Source organism: Petaurus breviceps, unplaced genomic scaffold (genome assembly GCF_028583685.1).
Source record: "Petaurus breviceps papuanus isolate PSGF00001 unplaced genomic scaffold, PetGlider_PUasm1.0 214, whole genome shotgun sequence".
Lineage (NCBI taxonomy): Eukaryota > Metazoa > Chordata > Mammalia > Diprotodontia > Petauridae > Petaurus > Petaurus breviceps.
The window spans coordinates 15,978,149-15,998,174 of NW_027185863.1; the positions used below are offsets into that span (position 1 = coordinate 15,978,149).

Here is a 20,026-nt window from a genome sequence, read left to right on the forward strand (position 1 = left end):
ATAGCTACATCAAGAGACAGAAGACCTAGGTTCTGTTCTCCCTTCTAATGTTAATTCAGGTATAACCTTGGACAAATTATTTAGCCTCTCTAGATTTCCCAGCCTCATCTGGAAGATGGGGCTAATAATTCTTCATCTGCTTGAAGGTAGAGGACTGGACCAGATAAAACCAAGGTCTCTTCTGAAAGCTCTATAAATCTGGGATAAACTATTCTGATGCACATGATTATCTTTTCTTCCTTGTATCTTCCTTGTGAGACTTAAAAATTGTATGTGACTGCAAAGGGAGCTTTTTGCTTCCCTTTTAAAGCATATAAACAAATTTTTTTTTTCAAAAAGTATCCAGAAACTTCTTTTTGCTCTGATCTCTGGCTTTCTTTCCCTGATCTTGCCTCATCAGAAAACTGACTTGTCTTTATGGTTTCTCTTTTTTTTTTTTAAGTCAGAAGGATCCATGTTTTCTTTTGATTTCTTTCTAGCTCTCTAGATTTTCCAAGGCCAAAAAAGTGTCCTGCTTTCTAGGAATATAAATCTCATTTCAACTCTACAATCTAAGGTACGTGTTCCTTGCTTTTCTACTCTCATCAAGAAGTTACTCCAACTTTGCCTTTCTAATCTGTGTTTCACTTGGAATGGTTTAGTTACTTACTTCGAAACATAAAGTTTGGGCTGTAAAAACCTGAGATGATTAATATATGGAACCAAATTGATAGCAGAAGAGAAGACTGCTGTTTTAATTTACAGTTTTTAATCTTAAGGAAGGTTTTAGAAGTTCTGACTTAAGTAATATTTAGAAAATATTGTAGGAAGCATTCTCTGAGAATAAAAATGTAGTTGTATTTTGGTATAAGGATATAAATTAAATGACCTTTTTCAGGTAATTTTTAGTCAATTATTTTATTTTTATAGACAATGTTATGAATATGTATTTTTTTATCTGCGTAAATACTGCATATTTAAAATTATGCCTGTGACCTATTTTAATTGTTCATCACTAGGTTATTTGCATTGGTATTTTTCAAAGTGTTTGACATCTTTTGGTGTTTCTATCACAGTGACTTCTTATTATAGAACTCTCCCTAATAATAAATGAGTGAATGAATGAATGAATAATGTTTACCAAAATCAACCAACATAGCAACTTCATGTGACTATGCACCCTACACCCCTTGTCCACCACCTTTGTAATGAGAAAAGTACTATAGATTACTATCTGTCCCTTAGATCTAAGATTGGTTATTGTAGTTCATCTTTATTCAATCTAGGTATTTTTTTAAGAAAAAAATAGTCATATTCCGCCACCAAACACCGGAACAGATGATCCTGTACTAGCCTTTTCTTTGTCCAAATTGCTAAACTATTCTGCTGTATACTTCTTTTTTCATCAAAGGTTACCAGACCAGAGCCATAACTGGCATGGGATTAGAGAGGCTTTGACCTAGGGTGCCAATATTTGGATTGAGGAAGGACCAGATTTCTTGTAGAGAGTTTTCGCATGGCAGTTGCCACCTCCATGCCTTATCTCTCAGTCCTCTACTGTGACACAACTGCTGTCCACAGGAAATCTTTCTACCCCCATAATCCACCCCCCCCCCGCCCAAACACACACACCAGTTTTCCCTCCCTCATCATGTGACCACTTTGTAGTCACTATCCCCCAACAATATGATGTAGGTTCTCCATATACCTTCACATTAAACATTAGTCAAGTTGTAATGAAGAATTATAACCAATGGAATGGATAACAAGGAAGAAGAACCAAAACAAAACAAAAAAGAGAGAAAGCAAGTAGTTTGTTTCAATCTGCATTCAGAATCTATAATTCTTTCTCTGGATGTGGAGGGACTTTTCCATCATGAGTCCTTTGGAGTTTTCTTATAGCCTTGCATTGCTGAGATGAGCCCAGTCTATCAGTCAGTCATCACAGAGACAATGTGTCTGTAGTTGTGTACAAAGTTCTCCTGGCTCTTCTCTCCTCACTCAGCATCAGTTTATATAAGTCTCTCCAGGTTATTATGAAGTCTGTCTGCTCCTTACTTCTCCAAGCACAATAGTATTCCATTACATTTATATACTACAACTTGCTTAGCCTTGATTTCTAATTCTTTGCCACCACAAAAAGAGCTGCTATAAATATTTCTGTACAGGAAAGAAGGATTTTGAGAAATGCAGATGAGAACAAAGCAAAAGACAATAGTAGCGTTTTTTTTTAAAGGCCTCTTTCTTGTTTCTCCGTTAAAGTCCTCTTTTGATACTTCACCTTGTAGGGAGATTATTGCAGAATTTCAGCATTGGGAGGAGCTTCAGATGCTGTCCTGCTCAACTTGTACCTGAACAAAAATCCGCTCTGTAACATCCTTGACAAGTGTTACCCAGATATTGCTTGAAGGCCTTCAACGAGATGGAATCCCAAATCTCTGGAAACATTCCATTAGATATTTTCATTTATTTAATTTTTCCTTTATAAATCATCATGCTGGTAGATGGTATAGGGGTTAGAGCAAGACCTGGAGTCAGGAAGACCTGAGTTCAGATCCATCTCAGACTCTTACAGTGTGACTATGAGCAAGGCATTAAATCTCTATGTTTCTTCATCTGTAAAATGGGGATAATAAGTGTAGCTAAAACCCCAGACTTGTCATGAGCATAAAATAAGATAGTATTTATAAAGTGCTTTGCAAACCTTAAAGTGCTATCTAACTACTAGCTATTATTTTTGGGCTGACCTCTTTTCATAATCACAGATCTTACTGAAGAAGATCTATATTGTTCTAGGCTTAATACAATCATCAAAATAGCATCTGAAAACAGGAGCATCTGGAGGACCTTACCATGTACAGGGAATCACTCTTGCATTTGGACTTTGTGCAAGAATAGATCTCAAGTGATTGCAATTTTAAAAAAAAACCTAGGAAAAATTTATCTTACAACCACCTATAAATGCATTATCATGACCTGAAAATTTATTATGAGCACATTTGATACTGATTTTAAGTGAACCTTTCATTTTTAATTGAAAATGTCATGATACCACTGGATGCTGAAAAATCATTGAACCACTTGAATTTTAGGATCATAATGAGGCTTTGATATTTATAAGCAGTTAGATTGAATTTGTAGTTGTGTAGCTACTATTGATGTTTTTCTCCTCTCCCATTAAACTGAGAATGGTATCAGCTTGAAGGCATGCATGAAATTAGAGAAGTGCTAAACACACATACTCACACACCTCCTACCTTAGGTGGGAAAAATAGCAGAAATTCCTAAGTTCCTTGAGTAATTTAAGTAATCTTGCCAAAGGGGTTAACAGAGGTAATTAGGGAATAAGTAGGATGTTTTCTCAGCTTCAGAGGAAGTGGAGAATGCCAATTCTATTCAACACATATTTATTAAATGCCTACTATGGGTAAGTCACCATCTTTAGTATTGAAGACAAAAAACGATTTGGTTCTTCTATGTAAGAAGCTTACAAATAGAGGGGAAAAGGACAAAGGCTATGATGAATTTGGTTACTATATCTAAACCTAGAGTGTGTGACCAGAATGTTCATAAAAATTGGAGCCCAGAATCATATCCCTTTCTGGGGCAAGTTCCTGTTTAGTTTAGAGATTGGCCGGAACTGTGACAAAAAGGAATAGATTCAAGTGAGAAGTCTTGAGGTGTTGCAGGGAGAATTGTACCTTTTGGTGGTCCCAGACATTCTTGGGGTTCTTTTCCCTTTATTGCTTAAGAGCGTGGTCAAACCACAAAGGAACATTGTTTTTCTTCGCTGCCTCACCTTACCAAACAAGAGTATTGTAAAAACTACAGGTAAGGGCAGAGAGAGCTTGACCAGCAGGTAGCACAGATGAACAGCAAGAAGCTGTAAATGTCTAGACCCGAAGCCATCAAGAGGGGGAACTGCTTAGGGACCCAAAGCAACAGAGCTATGAGTAGGAAAATTCACTAGAGATGGTGAGGTCCTCTAGATGCCCCTGTTAACAGATGCTATTTTGATGAATGCATCAAGCCCCTGTATATTATAGGTTCACTTCACTGTACGAAGCAGCAAAGAATAATGCCTGAAGCCCACTTCTGGGGTTGTAAGAGACTCTCTTCTGTCATATTGGGAATTTTGTTCTTGATAATGGAGTTACTTTCGGTATATTAGATGCAGAGATTTTTCCAGGTTTTCTGAGTCAGGGCATACAAATGAGACAATTTTTCAAAGTATACCTGGGTGGTTTGTGCAATGAAAGTGACTGACACAAGTGTTTGAGTGGTCTACTGTCAGCATCACCATAGTATAATTGGGACAACATGATGTCATGACAACGAGATGATATGCCATGTATAGCCTTTTGGTGAGACCTAGGTTCAAACCCAAATTATATCAGCATTTTGATTGTGGGAAAATAACTTAACTTCTTTGAGACTCATTTTCTTCATCTATAAAATAGGGATGAAAATGCTTGCATTACCTTCCTCAAAGGGTTGTAAGGTACTTCATAAACCTTAATATGCTATGGAATTATGAGTTTGTCCCAAAAGGAAGTGAATTTGTTGACTTATGTTTGCCATATGCATTTCTGAAGTTGAGTTAACATGATAGCAAAATAATTTCTTGATCTCATGTTCTTTTCTCTCAAGAAAGTTAAATCTGAAAAATTGAAATTTGTATCTGTTTGGTAGGCAGAGTCTTTCAATTTCTTCTAAAAATATTTTACCTTAAAACTTGTAATTATCCTGTCAAAATGTCTCTCAAGTCATTAATATAACAGCATCACTCATTTATCCTACTAAATTCTAGTATCCCTGTTTACCCCACTATTGTTACTAAGTCTTCCAGGAATAAGAGGGCTTGCATAGCCCCCACATTAAATATTGCTATGATAATACTGGCCCACACCTGGACAGTTGGAAGACTTTAAAAGCTTTTTGTTTGGCAAGGATATTCTCTGAAAAGATGTCAGATTTTTTTTTTGTTTTTTACCTTTTCAGTACAACAATGTTTATCTTCAAATGAAAATGGCGTAACGGTAGTTGTTCTTCTGAAACATAACACTGTACCAATGCAAAGGCTAAAATGATATGAGGAAATGAGGAATTGGGAAGTGGGGGAGAACCAGGGTAGCTCCCTGTTTTCATGAGAATATTCTGTGTATGAAATCATGATGCTCCTCTTTATCCATACATCTTCATGATGTATTATTTGCACTGGCTTGGCGTCTTTATAGGGCTATATTTCAAAATTTAGACCTAGTTCCATAACAAAAAAAGTATTGAAGCACTGATCTCTGTGTCATGACCTTATCTACTCTTATTCAAAGCACAGAAAGTGGTCTCCTCCATGAACATATGATGGAAGGATATTTGGTATGTATGTCGACAATTGGTATAGCAAATAGTTGTAGAAAACATGGTCAATTATTTAAATTTCATTAAGTTTACATTTCAATACAGGTAAAAAATGGTAGTGACTGAAATTGTATAGAGCCAATTAGCATTCAGGCAAATGAAGAAATATATGCAGGCATGTGTAATCTAAGCAATTGTCATAAGTATAGAGGGGAATTCTCCACATGTAATGGGGAAAGAGAAAAACAACTGATTCTCCCCTGATGAGTACCCATAGTCCACACCCATAGTCTGTCTATTTTTAAAAAGTTCTCAATGAGACTTTTGACATGCTTCTTTGGTCCAGTCCTAGGAAATATGCAGAAAAATATTGCATCCTGTTCTCATGGGGCTATACATGACAGGTTATTTATTGGTTGACCTCTGGAGTCGTGGAAGCTAGTACATGCTTCTTCTCCAAAGGAAACTCAAGTAAGAGAAGGGATTTTAAATACCAAATCCAAGGAAGAAGCAGGAATGGTGAAACAAATGGAAGTCATGTTAAATGAGTATGTTTGCCAAGGAAATCAGGTAAAGCAAAAAGAGAGAGAGAGACAGAGAGAGAGAGAGAGAGACAGAGAGAGAGAGAGAGAGAGAGAGACAGAGAGAGAGAGAGAGAGAGACAGAGAGAGAGAATATGTCAGAAGTGAATGGAATGTAGTAAAAAGGCATCTAAGAGGAAGAGCAGTAACCTAACCATTCTTTACTTTAAAAAGATCATTTCTATTTAGGGCCTTCTCTCCCTCCCCATACTTACTCAGTAAGTCTTCACTATTAACGAGGGGGGGGAAAAGCCCAGTTAAACATAATCAAATGGTTGATACTCCAACCTTGTCTAGTTAGCACCATATCCCACACTCATAGTTACCCTATTCTCTCTTCTTTTCTCTGGAGCCAACATTGGTTATACAATGTACACTTTAATTTTTATTGTGCTTTTCATTCATATTGTTGTAACTGTGTATTTTTTCTATTTCTCCTTATATCAATATATTTCTCATTATTATCTAAATTGTTCATATTCATTATATCTTTTGACACTAAAAATATTCCATTATATATATATATATATATATATGCAACTGTTCCTTCAGCTATTACCCAGTTAATGAGGATCCACTTTGTATGTAGTTTTTCTACCACAAAAAGTTCTGTTATGAATATTTAGGTATGTTGGGTCTTTGTAATTCTTTATTTGATCCTTTGCACAGCAGTAGAACCTTTGGGCTAAAAATCATGAAAAGCATACTCTTTTAAAATAAGTCCAGGTTGCTTCCCAAAAAGGTTGGACTAATTCATAGCTCAACCAATGGTGTATTAATGTGCCTGTTTTCCTGAAGTTCCTCTAACATTGGCTATTTCTGTCTCTCATTGTCTTCGACATTTAATTGTGTATGAAATGAAACTATAAAGTTGCTTTGATTTGTCTATCTCATTATGACTGATCTGGGGCAATTTTAAAAAATATGTGTTACAGCAGGACTGGTCAATGAGAGACCAGTTCTTAGCAAATGTTGAGTTTTTTTTCTTCCTGGCTACATAGAAAATGTACAGATATTTACAGCTCATTTCCAATGTAACATACAGAACTTTGGAAGTCATGTAGGACTGGAGGGGTGTGTACTATGTCACAATGAAAAAATATTTTAATTGCTTGTGGAGCTATAAGGACCAATAACTTAAGAGATTCTGAATCAGATGTGAGTTTAAAAGTGAAAGAGAAAACCAGATGATCTGAGTCTTTTCTTTCTTCGAGATTAGTGAAACAAGAATCTTTCACCTACTGGAGTAACTCACCTCTCCCCCTCCCTGAAGTCAGCAGGTATTCCTTGGACACATTTGTTGTTTACATGTATGTCTCATAATCATTATAATTTAAGTTTGAGACCACCCTCCAAGATATCCTGTGTGTGCAAGCAGACAGTGCACCCCTGGTTTAGAGGGACTGTTTTGGAACATGGTATAACTTCTCAGTAAATACTGTATAAAAACTAATTGATACCAATTGTTTAATTGACAATGGAAAGATCACTGGTGGGTCCTCAGGAGTTTTTTTTTTAAATCCTCAATCTTCCTTGGAACCATGAGGAGAAAAAATCAGCCATACTCTGAGAATTTTATGCCTAGTTTGGGGGGAGGCGCCAAAGGAGGTTCTATACATCTGTAATGAGTTAAAGTAGGGGTAGCCTTCCAAATTAGAGGAAACACAATATAAGAACTCAAATACCTAACACCTACATTCACTTGGCTTATCAGTTCAGGTGAATCAACTTTTCTAAATGGAAAATTTGTGTGTGTGTGTGTGTGTGTGTGTGTGTGTGTGTGTGTGTGTATATACATATATATGACTAATGAAAACAAACAAAAGGGCCAAAGATAGAAATAATGAATCTGGAATAATCAATTCTGACATTAGTGACTCTAGCCTCAGCCGCTGAGTGACCATGGACAAGTCACTTCTCCCTGTTTGCCTCAGTTTCCTCATCTGTAAAATGCATATATAAAATAAGCTAGAGAAGGAAATGGTAAGGCACTCCAGTATCTTTGCCAGGAAAGCCCCAAATGGGGTCACAAAGAGTCAGACATGAATGAATAAAGACTAAACAAAAAATTGCATGATAAAGAACAAAAGTTACTGACTCTCTCATCATTTAAATTTATCTAATCTGGGGGCGGCTAGGTGGCTCAGTGAGTAAAGCGCTGGCCCCGGAGTCAGGAGGACAGGAGTTCGGTTCTGGCCTCAGACACTTAACACCCAAACAAAAAAACCAGCCTTGTAACCTTGGGCAAGTTACTTAACCCCTATTGCCCTCCAAAAGGCAAAAATAATAATAATAATAATAATAATAATAAAGTATCTAATCTGGTCCTCAGGTGACAGGCACACATCATTTGCCAGATTGATATTTAAAGTGTTTTGAACTTTTTAGGACATGCCCAAATTTGTCCTCTATTTGGTAGTACCTTCAAGATCTACTCGTTTTCACTATGTCCCAAAGAAGCATTGAAGTATAGCTTTATTGGAGGTTGAATATGAGCAAATGTAAATAATGAAAATGGTTGGCAGAAACCCAATTTTTCATTTGCAGTGGGGTTATCCTAGAAAGAGTCCCCAAGTTAGGGTAGCACTGAGGGGAAGAGCAAAAACTTCCCATTTTTTCCTTTCAGTCAAAGGCAATATTATTTCATAGTCCCATTAAATAAGGTGTTCTAAAAAACCATGTGGTTGCAAAAAAGTATTGCACCAGGGAAATTCTTCAGATGCTCAGCTGATAGTTTAAAAGCAGAAAAACTCCCCAGTGCTACCAATGTTTGTTTACGATCAAGCTTTTATTATGAAAAGACATAGTTGTCCATAGATGAAAGCTTGCATCTTGCTGGCATGCTGTACCAGGCCCATGTTTTCTGACACCATCCAGAGCTTTGCCAGAAATAAGATTTAGCTAGCTCAGTTATTGTGATATTTTATCCCTGAATTAGTAGCAACAGCTTACTGTTGAGGGTGACTCCTGAATTTTTTGGATTTTTGAGATGTTTTCCATAGCATTTCCAAAAGATTATTTTATCAGTGACCTTTGTAGACTAACTCTGTAGTAAACAGGAAAATATTCAGTTACAATGAATTGTGTAAGTCATTGAAATTGTCTAGACGGTATTAGAGAGGCAACAGATGGATGAAGTTCTTAGAAGTGAACAATAATTTAGCAACAGGACTCTGGAAAGAGAATATCACCCTGTCACCCCTAACCTCCTCTGTCCTAATAGTCACCTTTTCTCCTAAGCCCTTTAACCTTGATAACACATCAAAATTTATGATTTTTGCTAATGTTGTTTCTACTGAAAGGGGTAAAATTTCAACTTTGCCCTCAATTGTCAAATTTCTTTCTTAGTATTCTGGGCACTAAATGTGGTTTTAATGGATAAAAAAACCCACTGTTTCTGACATAGTAAGTGGAAGCTGTAACTGCTGAGGTCTGTTGCTATGACAAACAGCCTTTATATAGAATGTTAGAAATCAGTATTGATTGTCAGAATGACTGAAGTAACCAGAACATGGTTTAATCATAAAATCTCTGAGCTGCAAGGAACTTTAGAGTTCATCTAGCCAGGGAATTTTTTTTGTGATTTTATTTCAATATGATTAGATTCTTTATAATGCTATTTAAAAGCATTATTCTAAGAAAGAGGTCCATAGGTTTCAACTGACTATCAAAAGGGTCTGTGCCACAAAAACAGGTGAGGAAGATTTGACTTAGTCCAACCCCCTCCCCATTGTACCAATGAGATAAAATGAAGCCTATATTGGTGAAGTGATTTCTCTATAGGCACACAGCCAGGAATAAAGGCATAACTAAGGCTCCCTTGTGCCATAATCTCAGGTACCTTGACTACTAGACAAATGCCCTTTCACTGAGTCATACCAGCTTTCATACTGCATATGGTAAAAAAAAAAAATAAAGGGCATAAAGGAAAAGTCACATGACTAGTCTGGGTTTTGGGGGAAGGAATTTGGATCTGAGGGTGAAAAGGCAAAGAAGCAATTAAATAACAAAGTAGTAGTCGAGCACCAAATATGTGTGAAACATTGTTCTAAGTGCAATGGCTACCAATATGAGCAACACTGAAAATAAGTCAAATAAGAGGAATCAAAGTTTACTTTGGTCTGGGAGCTGAAGCTTGCTGGAAGAGACACTATTTGAACTGGCTCTTGAACAATGAGGTCCATGCTGAGCCTGCTCTTCATATCACTCTCCATCCACCCCAGCCAGGGCCTTTCCCCTGAGATTACCTTCCATCTTCTCCTCTGTCTCTGTCTCTGTCTCTGTCTCTGTCTCTGTCTCTCTCTGTCTCTCTCTGTCTCTCTCTATGTCTCTGTCTCTGTCTCTGTCTCTCTCTCTTTCTGTCTCTCTCTCTCTCTGTCTCTCCCTCCCTCTCTCTGTCTCTGTCTCTCTCTCTGTCTCTCTGTCTCTCTCTGTCTCTCTCTCTGTCTCTCTGTCTCTCTCTCTGTCTCTGTCTTTCTCTCTGTCTCTCTCTCTCTGTCTCTGTCTGTCTGTCTGTCTCTCAGAGATTTACATGTTGTCTCTCTCCATTTGAACACAAGCTACTCAAAAGCATAGATGGCTTTCTTTGGCATCCCCTGCTTTCAGCACAGTGCTTAGTACCTAGGCATAGTTCATAAATGTTTGGACACTAAGGGACTGACTGACTGAGTTTATCTGATATCATTCCAAGTGAGAGAAATGGCTGAATGGAAAGTATGAACACAGGAAAGAAAATAGAATGTATGTTTGGAAGACAGTATATAGAGGAGAGTTCAAGCCTGAGGTGGCAGGGAGGAATGGGGTGAGCAGGTTAAGTTTAGAGAGAAAGATTGTATCTAAATTGTAGAAGGCTAGAAAGTTTGGCATTAGTCCTACTTTTCTATAAAGTTATTGAAGGTTTTGGGGCAGGGGGGTGACATAATAAATGTGACTCTTTATGAAGAATCATTCCAGATTAATAGGCCTATCTGTTTCAAAATTCATATAGCACTATAAAGGTACACAAGTATCATAATGATGAAAGGAGAATATCATGGGCAGCCTCATTAGTCTTCTGTTCCTAATGAGTATCCGCTCAGGCTCAAACAGGGTAATTACTAAAAGCCTTGGTAGGACTCATTTAGCATTGCTATGTTACTTTGTATTATGAGATTTAGATTCTACAGTTTCTGATATGATAAAGTAGATGATTTTCTCTTTCAGATAGGTATATATGTATGTATATGTGCATACACACATATAATTATAAATTAATATGTAATATATGCACATGTATCTGTGTATATGTGTAAGGGAACACATCTACTGTGTGCTTTGCCCATATAGGTTATGTATGTCCATGTGGGCCTGTCTAGATATGGCTCCAAGGGAAGTAAGAATAGATAACTCTAGAAGTCTGACTTGCTATCCTTCTCCAAGGGAGATTTCAATTTCTACCAGGAAGGGAAGCAAGAGGTTAAAGTCAGGGGCTAGCCACTCTTCTCTCCTCACAAAGAGGTTGTACTGGACTAGAACTATATTTTTATACTCTCTTAAATATTGTTAGTCAAGGAGAAATAATTTTTTAGGTTCAAGCTGTGCTCAGATCACCATCCCTTAACAGAGAAGGTGTATTTCAAGTTAAACATTCAAGCTTTGACCCTATTCAAGTTCCATAATGAACATGTATAGTAAGTAATTAAAAATAAAAATAAAACACTTATCCAAGTCAATAGCAAAACAGAAATCAGAGAAAGCAAACATGAGAATGTATATCAGACAAGACACGAAGAGGAATGAACTCTTCTTTTGGGGCGGGGGGGGGAGGGTGAAATGACAGCTCAATCAAGAGAGTTCCAGATCTCCTCCAAATAGAAATTCCCTGAAGTCTCCAGTGCACTAGACTTCAAAAAGGGACATGACTTCAGGATTAACTCCTCGACATGTCAGCTTCTTCCCAGAATCTTTCTCTCCATTTAGCTAGAAACACATCTTCTCTCTCTAAGCCAGAAGTTGGAAGATCAGGACCTCTCTTTCTACCTCTTACCAATTCTGTCCCTTGCACAGGCTCAGAACATTCAGCAATCAATCTCCACCAATGAGAAAAGTCTTATGCAAGTGTGATTTAAGCTAACCATTATATACATATGTACATAAATGCAAACAAACAAGTATATATATGGCTTAGGCCACTGAGAGGATAGGCAACTTGTTACATGGTCAGTATGTCAGGCAATATTTGAATCTTAGACTTGCTACCTATGAGGTTGGGTCTTTATTCACTCTCATACTCTTCCTCCCACCCCCACACATCCCTTCATATCACCCTTTTCATTCTTCTAACTGTAAATCTTATATTATTTTCTACTATGCTGCCTCCTTGGGCCTAGCTATGAGGTAGAATCTCTTTTGCGAGTAAGATGATATGAATTCTCATACTTTGGAACTGGAAGGAGAGTCCCTTCCCTAGAATATTTCACAAACACGAAATAAAAGTATTCTTTGACTCCTAAAGCTCCTGTTCCTTTCACCCCCTTGATCTTGTTTTGCTCTATTTGCACAACTCATCACAGTTGCATCAGAGAGAAATAATGCATTAGGTTTGGGGGGTCTTGGATTCTCTCCCTGTCTAGCTCCATGGCCTTAAGGCAAATCGCTTTCCTTCTCTTTGTCTCTTTCATTCTAGGCCAGTGAGCTTTCCACTGCTTATGTTAACTTTGAAACAGCATATGGAAAAGGGAGAGGCCATTGAAAAAATTTAATTTGATTATTTTTGGTGTTAAAATCACAACAATTACAATTTTTATCATTATATCACTTACACTTCTTATGTGTACAGAGGGTAAAGGTTGGGGATCTAGAAGACTACTATCCTAATCTGCCTATCTCCTAGGATTGTTTAAATGTAAAGTCTCGAAAAGTACACAGGATCATAAAATGCCTAGTGCTTTTATATATTTTATCATAATTATTCATATTGTTTATGAAACTACTATTAGTCATCAGAGAAAATAGTATGAATCACTCCATCTTCAAAGTGAAAATATGATTACAAATAGAAATTGTTTCATTCACACAAACATACACATATCCATTTTCTGGTAAATTGAAGCCTGACTTCTGGAACTACCCAAAGTGGAATTGCACCTGGTTCCTAATATACTTACTGTGGACCAAATGCTTTACCTATATTTCACAGAGCAAGAAAAGCCATCCCAGGATAGATGGCAAAACTTACTTTTCCCTTTAATAACTCTCAAGCTGGGATGTTTTCCTGAAGTCATTAAATTCTCCTTCTACCAAAAAGACATTTGGATCTCTTTTGTCTGTGGGATGGTAGGAATACTGTCTCCATCTTTACCTTTTGTTGAAAACCTCAGACTTTGTTCATTGCCTGGCAACATGATGGTTCCTCCCACTTTTGAACGCACTTCCCTTGCTCCTCATGTGTGTACGTGACCAAAATGGAGACAATACGAGCGTGATGACCATCGTCTCCTTCATTTCTCTCCTCTTGATGGTCTGTATGTAGCAGACAGCTATTTTATTTTCTACTAATGTCTGATTATTTCTCAAGTGTTTTTTTAAGTGTTCCCAGAAGCTGCGACACATTTCATTTCATCTGAAAGGAGGTTGCAGCATCACTGTGAACAGAAAAAAGCAGCATTTTGAAATGAAAAGGTGTTTTGTCAGACTTTTCCTTGGTAATAGACAGAGGTATTGGAGCCAGGTGCTTCATTTCTCTATTATCATTTGGTTTTGTTCAGTCATTTCTGACTCTTTGTGACATTTGGGGTTTTCTTGCCAAATATACTGGAGTGGTTTGCAATTTCCTTCTTCAGCTCATTTTATAGATGAGGAAACTGAGGCAAACAGGGTTAAGTGACTTGCCCAGAGTTACACAGCTAATAAGTATCTGAGCCAGGTTTGAATTCATGAAGATGTCTTCTTGACTCCTAGTCCTGAGCTCTATCCACTGCACCACCTGGCTGCCCAGTTAGAAACATAGTCATCAGATCCCTACTTAAAGGCTTTATAGCTTTTGGGTATAAAAACAGTTTGCCTCAGTTTTCTCATGTGCACAATGAGCTGGAGAAGGAAATGGCAAACCACTCCAGTATCTTTGCCAAGAAAATCCGAAATAGGGTCAGGAAGAGTCAGAAATGACTCAAATAACCAAACAATAACAACCTAACTAGGTCCAGAGAATTTTATCATCCTATCAGCCACAGGTAATTAAATTTGCCAGCACAGTCACCCTTAAAGGCTTTCTACTAAGCCATAGAGGGTTTGTGATCTGTGACTGTAAAGAAAATAGGCCCATCAACAAAATCCTAGACTTCTGAAGTATGGAAATATTAAAAAGGCCAGACATGTAAAAAATAACATTACTTCTATATTCCAAGGGAACTATGTATGATCTCAGTGATGTGGGTATTCCCATGAAAGATGCAGATAGCAAAGCATCCAAGTTCCCTAAGATACTCTTACCCACTTATTCAACTACTGGTCCTATTGCAACCATGAGAAGGTTTACGAGAAAACAAGTGGACAGGGTTAATGATGAAGTCTATGACCATGGAATGGAATGATGCTGATTGGCTCACAGAGGGACAAAGTTCACCCATCTTGGTCTCACCAGCCCTATCATCAAACCCACTGAGCCCTGCATTTAGTAGCTCTCAAATATCAATCTGCAGGGGACATTTGGTCCTATCACCACAGCAATTAATGCTAACCATATTTTCTTATGAAAAATTTCTGAAAGTACCCTCTGCACCAAAGTACTTCTCAAAGGCCAGATGAAACTGTTGTCATTCCTACTGCCCATGTCATCTCCTCTCCTCCACTGATAGTAATTACTTGGGCAAGAGTCAAATTATGATTACCCAGAAATGTAGCCAGATAACTTTCAATGTTTCATTCCTGTGTCTGAAACTAAATTATTACAGCTGCCTCTCCTTTATTGCCCCAGCCAGCCTACGTGCAAAGTACTAAATATATACTTTGAACTCAGCCATAAAATTTTTCTCTGGGTGTTAGAATATAATTGTTATTTTCCTAGAGCAAGTTTTAACCAACCTCACCACCTATCAACAAATTTTAGTAAGGACTCTCAAGAAATTGTATCTGTAGATATAAATGTGTGTATATGTATGTATACATATGTATGTATGTATTCTTCTACATCATAGGATCCCAGCACTTGGTCCCCATGAATGTAGTTTACTCTTACTAGAAATACTAACTATTTAGAGGAGTTCTGACTGATAATAATTGCTTTAATACTTTTATGGATCTGTGTGTATGTAGCTTGTCAACTTTTTGTATTTAGTACCTTTTGGTGATGTAGCTTGTCAACACCTTTTCATCCTGTGGTTGTCATCTATGTTCCCCTATTACTTTTCTAGAGGGAGTCATAGTGTAATGCTTTATTATAATTTAAACTTTTCATAATATTTTATGTCTGTAAATTATCATATTTTATAGATTTATAATTCTGTTTCCTTATTTCTTCTTTGTTTCAGGGGTTACTAAGGCTGAAGAATCAATCACAATCTGCTGGTGATTCTTCTCTCTATCCTTATTAGAATTGTTCTTGGCAAACAAAGCTATCTATAGCCGTATAAAAATTCTGTAACTCACTATAATGCAGATAAATGCAAATTAAAAAGCCTAAGGCACCACCTCACACCTATCAGAGTGGCTAAAATGACAAAACAGGAAAATTATAAATAATGGAGAAGATGTAGGAAAATTGGAACACTGATACACTGTTGGTGAAGTTGTGAACTGATTCAACTATTCTGGAGAGCAATTTGGAACTATGATCAAAAGGCTAAAAATCTTTGCATACCCTTTGATCCAGAAAAGCCACTGCTAGGTCTATGTCCCATAGACATCCATAAAAGGGGGAAAGGACTTACTTGTACAAAAATATTTATAGCAGCTCTTTTTGTGCTGGCTAAGAAATGGAAATCAAAGGAAGGCCCATCAGTTGGGGAATAGCCAAACAAGTTTTGGTATATATTTTATGGAATATTATTGTGCTATAAGAAATGACAAGCAGGATGATTTCAGAAAAACCTAGAAAGACTTACATGAACTGATGCATAGTGAAGTGAACAGAAACAGGAAGATATTGTATATAAAAATAGCAATTGTTTGATGAAGAACTGTGAATGACTTAGTTATTATCAGCAATACAATCCAATACAACAGCAATACAATACAAACCAAGACAATCCTGAAGGACTAATGACAAAGCATACTATCTGCCTCCAGAGAAATAATTGATATTGATAGAACACAGACTGAAGCATGCTATTTTTCACTTTATTTTTTTCTTTTATTTGAGTCTTCTTGTACAAAATGACTAATACAGAAATGTTTTACATAATTGCACATGTGTAACCGATATTTAATTGCTTGCTGTCTCAGGGAGGCGCAAGGGAAGTAAGTAGTTAGACCTAGATGAATTTTGTCCCAGGATAAAGGAAGAACTGGTAAATGTAAATTTTAAACCAATATTGGTAGTCTTTGATGATTTGTGGAGAATGGATGAAGTGCTATATGAATGGAGAAAGGCATATGTTCTGATTTTCCAAAAGGAGAAGTTTAATTCTGTAACATATAGACTAACAACATTCTAACAAAAAAATGCTAATGAATCCCAGAAGCTGTTTTTGTTCTGTTACAAAAGATAGCGGCAATCACTAAATCACTAACAAATAAAACAAATCACACCAGATTAAATTCATGTCCTTTTTCATTTTTTTTTTACAATTACTAGATTTGTAGATCAGGGAAATGTTACAGATTTATTATGAAAACTAAATTTCAGCAAGGTAAATCACTCACAGTAACATTGTGTTCATGACAGAAAATTACATGATCGATGATAATTCAGTTAAATGCATTTAGAACTGATTGAGCAAATGCATATGAGTGCTTATTAATGATTTAATGCCATTCTTGAGGGAAGTCTCTAGTGTCATGCCACAGAGCTCTATGTAAGACTCTTTTCTGTTAAACAACTTTATCAATGTTTCTCATCAAGACATAAAGTACATTATTTTCTAATTCTCTGGCCTTGAAGCTGTCAGGGAGAGTTAATATGTTGGATGACAAAATAATAGGATCATAGTAGTTAAAATTAGATGGAATTTTAGAAAACATTCCAATCATACTCCTCGGTTAACATATAAAGAAACAAGCCCAGAAATTTTAAAGTGATATGCTCCAAACAAACTTTTACAAGCAAGATTAGGAGGAAAGCAGAAAGCTGGGGAATAATTTTTATATCGTGTCTCTGATGAAGGTCTCACTTTTCAAATATATAGAAAACTGAGTCAAACTTTTAATAATACAAGTCATTCACTAGAAGATAAATGGTCAAAGGATATAAACAGGCAGTTTTCAGATAAAGAAATCAGTTATCTATAGTCATGTGAAAAAATACTCTAAATCACTACTAATTAGAGAAATGCAAATTAAAAGGATTCTGAGGTACCACCTCACTCTTATTAGATTGGCTAATATGATAGAAAAGGAAAATGATAAATGTTGGAGAGGACGTAGAAAAATTGGAACACTAATGCATTGTTGGTGGAGTTGTGAACTGATCCAATCATTCTAGAGAACAAAGAATTGGAAATTGAAGGGATACTCATGAATTGGGGAATGGCTGAACAAATTGTGGTACAAGAATAAGAAGGAATATTATTATGCTATAAGAAATGATCAGGAGGCAGATTTCAGAAAAACCTGGATTTACATGAACTCATGCAAAGTGAAGTGAGCAGAACCAGGAGAAGATTGTACACAGTAACAACATTATGTGATGATCAACTCTGACTGACTTCGCTCTTCTCAGCAACATAGTGATCCAAGATAATTCCAAAAGACTCATGATGGAAAATGCTATCCATATCAAGAGAAAGAACTGATGGAGTCTGAATGCAAATCAAAGCATGCTATTTTAATTTTCTTTATTTTTCATGATTTTTTCCCTTTTGGAAACTATAGTTATTTCTTTTCTTTTTGCAAACTGTTGCTTCTTTGACAACATGACTAATATAGCAATAGGTTTTACATGATTATATATATAAATATATATATAAAACCTATGTCAAATTGCTCACTGTTTTAGGGAGAAAATTTGGAACTCAAAATTTTATTAAAAATAAAGTTAAGAACTGCTTTGTATGTAATTGGAAAAAATAAAACACTATTTAAAAATATAAACAAGAAAAGAGAAAAAAAAAATAAAATGATGTACTCAAGGAATTGACCTTCAAAAATGTATCAAAAGACTGGGACAATGGACCCAATGTCATAAAATGAAATTTAACAACTTAAAATTTCATGCCCTGGGTTTTTTTAAATTGATGTCTTGTTTTTGTTACCTAGGTCATTACTCTATTCCCTGTTAAATACCCTACCCTCAAAAATCTCTCTGTTTCTGTCACTCTCTGTGTCTCTCTTTTCTCTCTGTCTTTCTCTGTCTCTTGTCTCTCTGTCTTTCTTCCCCTCTGTTTCTCTCTATATATAACAAAGAAAACAAGCTATGCAAAATTAAGCACATCTGAGAGTCCAGCATATACAACTTTCCTCATCCTTTTGATTAAAAAAAACTTCACAGGGCTCCTGCCTAGCCCCCTCTGCCCGCTGTTCCCTTGTGGAGAGGGATTGGAAAGACCACCCTAGGTAAAGAACTTGCATCAAGAACAGGACTGACATACATTAATGTGGGTGATTTAGCACAAGAAGGACAGTTATATGATGAAGACTATGAATGTCCAATTTTAGATGAAGATAGAGTAGTTGATGAATTAGAAAATAAAATGAAAGAAGTTTGTGTTATTGTTGATTACCATGGCTGTGACTTCTTCCTTGAACAATGGTTTCATATAATTTTTGTGCTTCAAACAGATAATTCTTATATTATATATTCTTGTGTTATATACAAGAGTTGAAAAGAGGGGAGATACAGTGTAAAGAAATAACAGGACAATATTTAGTGTGAAATTTTTCAAATTCTTTATGAAGAAGCCATGGCCTCCTACAACCATGAAATAGCACACCAGCTGCCCAGCAATGAACCAGAGGAACTAAAAAATAATTTAGAACAGATACTGAAATGGATTGAGCAGTGAATAAAAGGTAATAAGTTAACTCCAAGGGCAAAGCATGGACTTTCAAGGTTTTCCACATGATGATTAAAGATTTTCTTGATGATTTCTCCTTCCCCATGCAGTAGAAATTAAGACAACACACACCAAATTTTATTATCCAGGATTGTGTTACAGAAGTGGCAGGTGAACAATATATAAAGTTGAATTATGACTAAATTAATTTTTCTCCAAGAGAAAACTCAAAACCCCTAAATATAATGAATAAGATATTAAGAAATTTTAAAGTTTAGGAATATTCAGCATTCTCATTTATTTTGGTTAACTGCTAAAGAATAAGCAAACTTGAGAAAATAGGTGTAAATCTTTAATACTTGACACAAAAAAGAAAATGAAGGTTAGGAAGAATTGCTGATTTATAAATAAAAGTCTAAAGATAAAGCTATAAACATCACATTAATTGTTCTAAAAAAGCCCTGCACCAAGATGACATGAGAAATAAGTGGAAAGGTATCAGTTTGTTTTAAAACAAAAAGACATGAGAGGGTGACCAGCATTTGGTGAACAACAGAAAAAAAATCATGATATATGAATGGGATAGAACACTACTATGCTATCAGAAATGATGAAGGGGGTAGTTTCAGAGAAACCTGGGAAGGCTTGTATGAAATGATGTTAAATAAAGTGAGCAGAATCAGGAGAACAATTTATATAATAATAACACAGTAAAGACATACAATTTAGAAAGACTTGAGAACTTGAGACCAACAGCAATTCCTTAGGACCAATATGGAGTGCACTGCCACCTGTTAACAGAGAGGTGATGGATTCAAATCTATATTAAAACACACATTGTTTCTTACATGACCCATAAGGGAAAGTGTTTTGCTTGACTATGCATATTATTTAATGGCTTTTGTTCTTTCTTTTTCATGAGGTAGGGAGAAAAAAGAAGTTAGGAGGGAGAGAAGGAATTTTTTTTTCATTTAAAAATTC

The 20,026-nt window shown here is 36.2% G+C and overlaps 1 pseudogene; it reads left to right on the forward strand.

Annotated features, from left to right (window-relative positions):
* LOC138165628 (adenylate kinase isoenzyme 6-like) overlaps positions 1-19,175 on the forward strand; it is a 36,181-nt pseudogene extending 17,006 nt beyond the window's left edge.
* Positions 19,176-20,026: the final 851 nt, after the last annotated feature.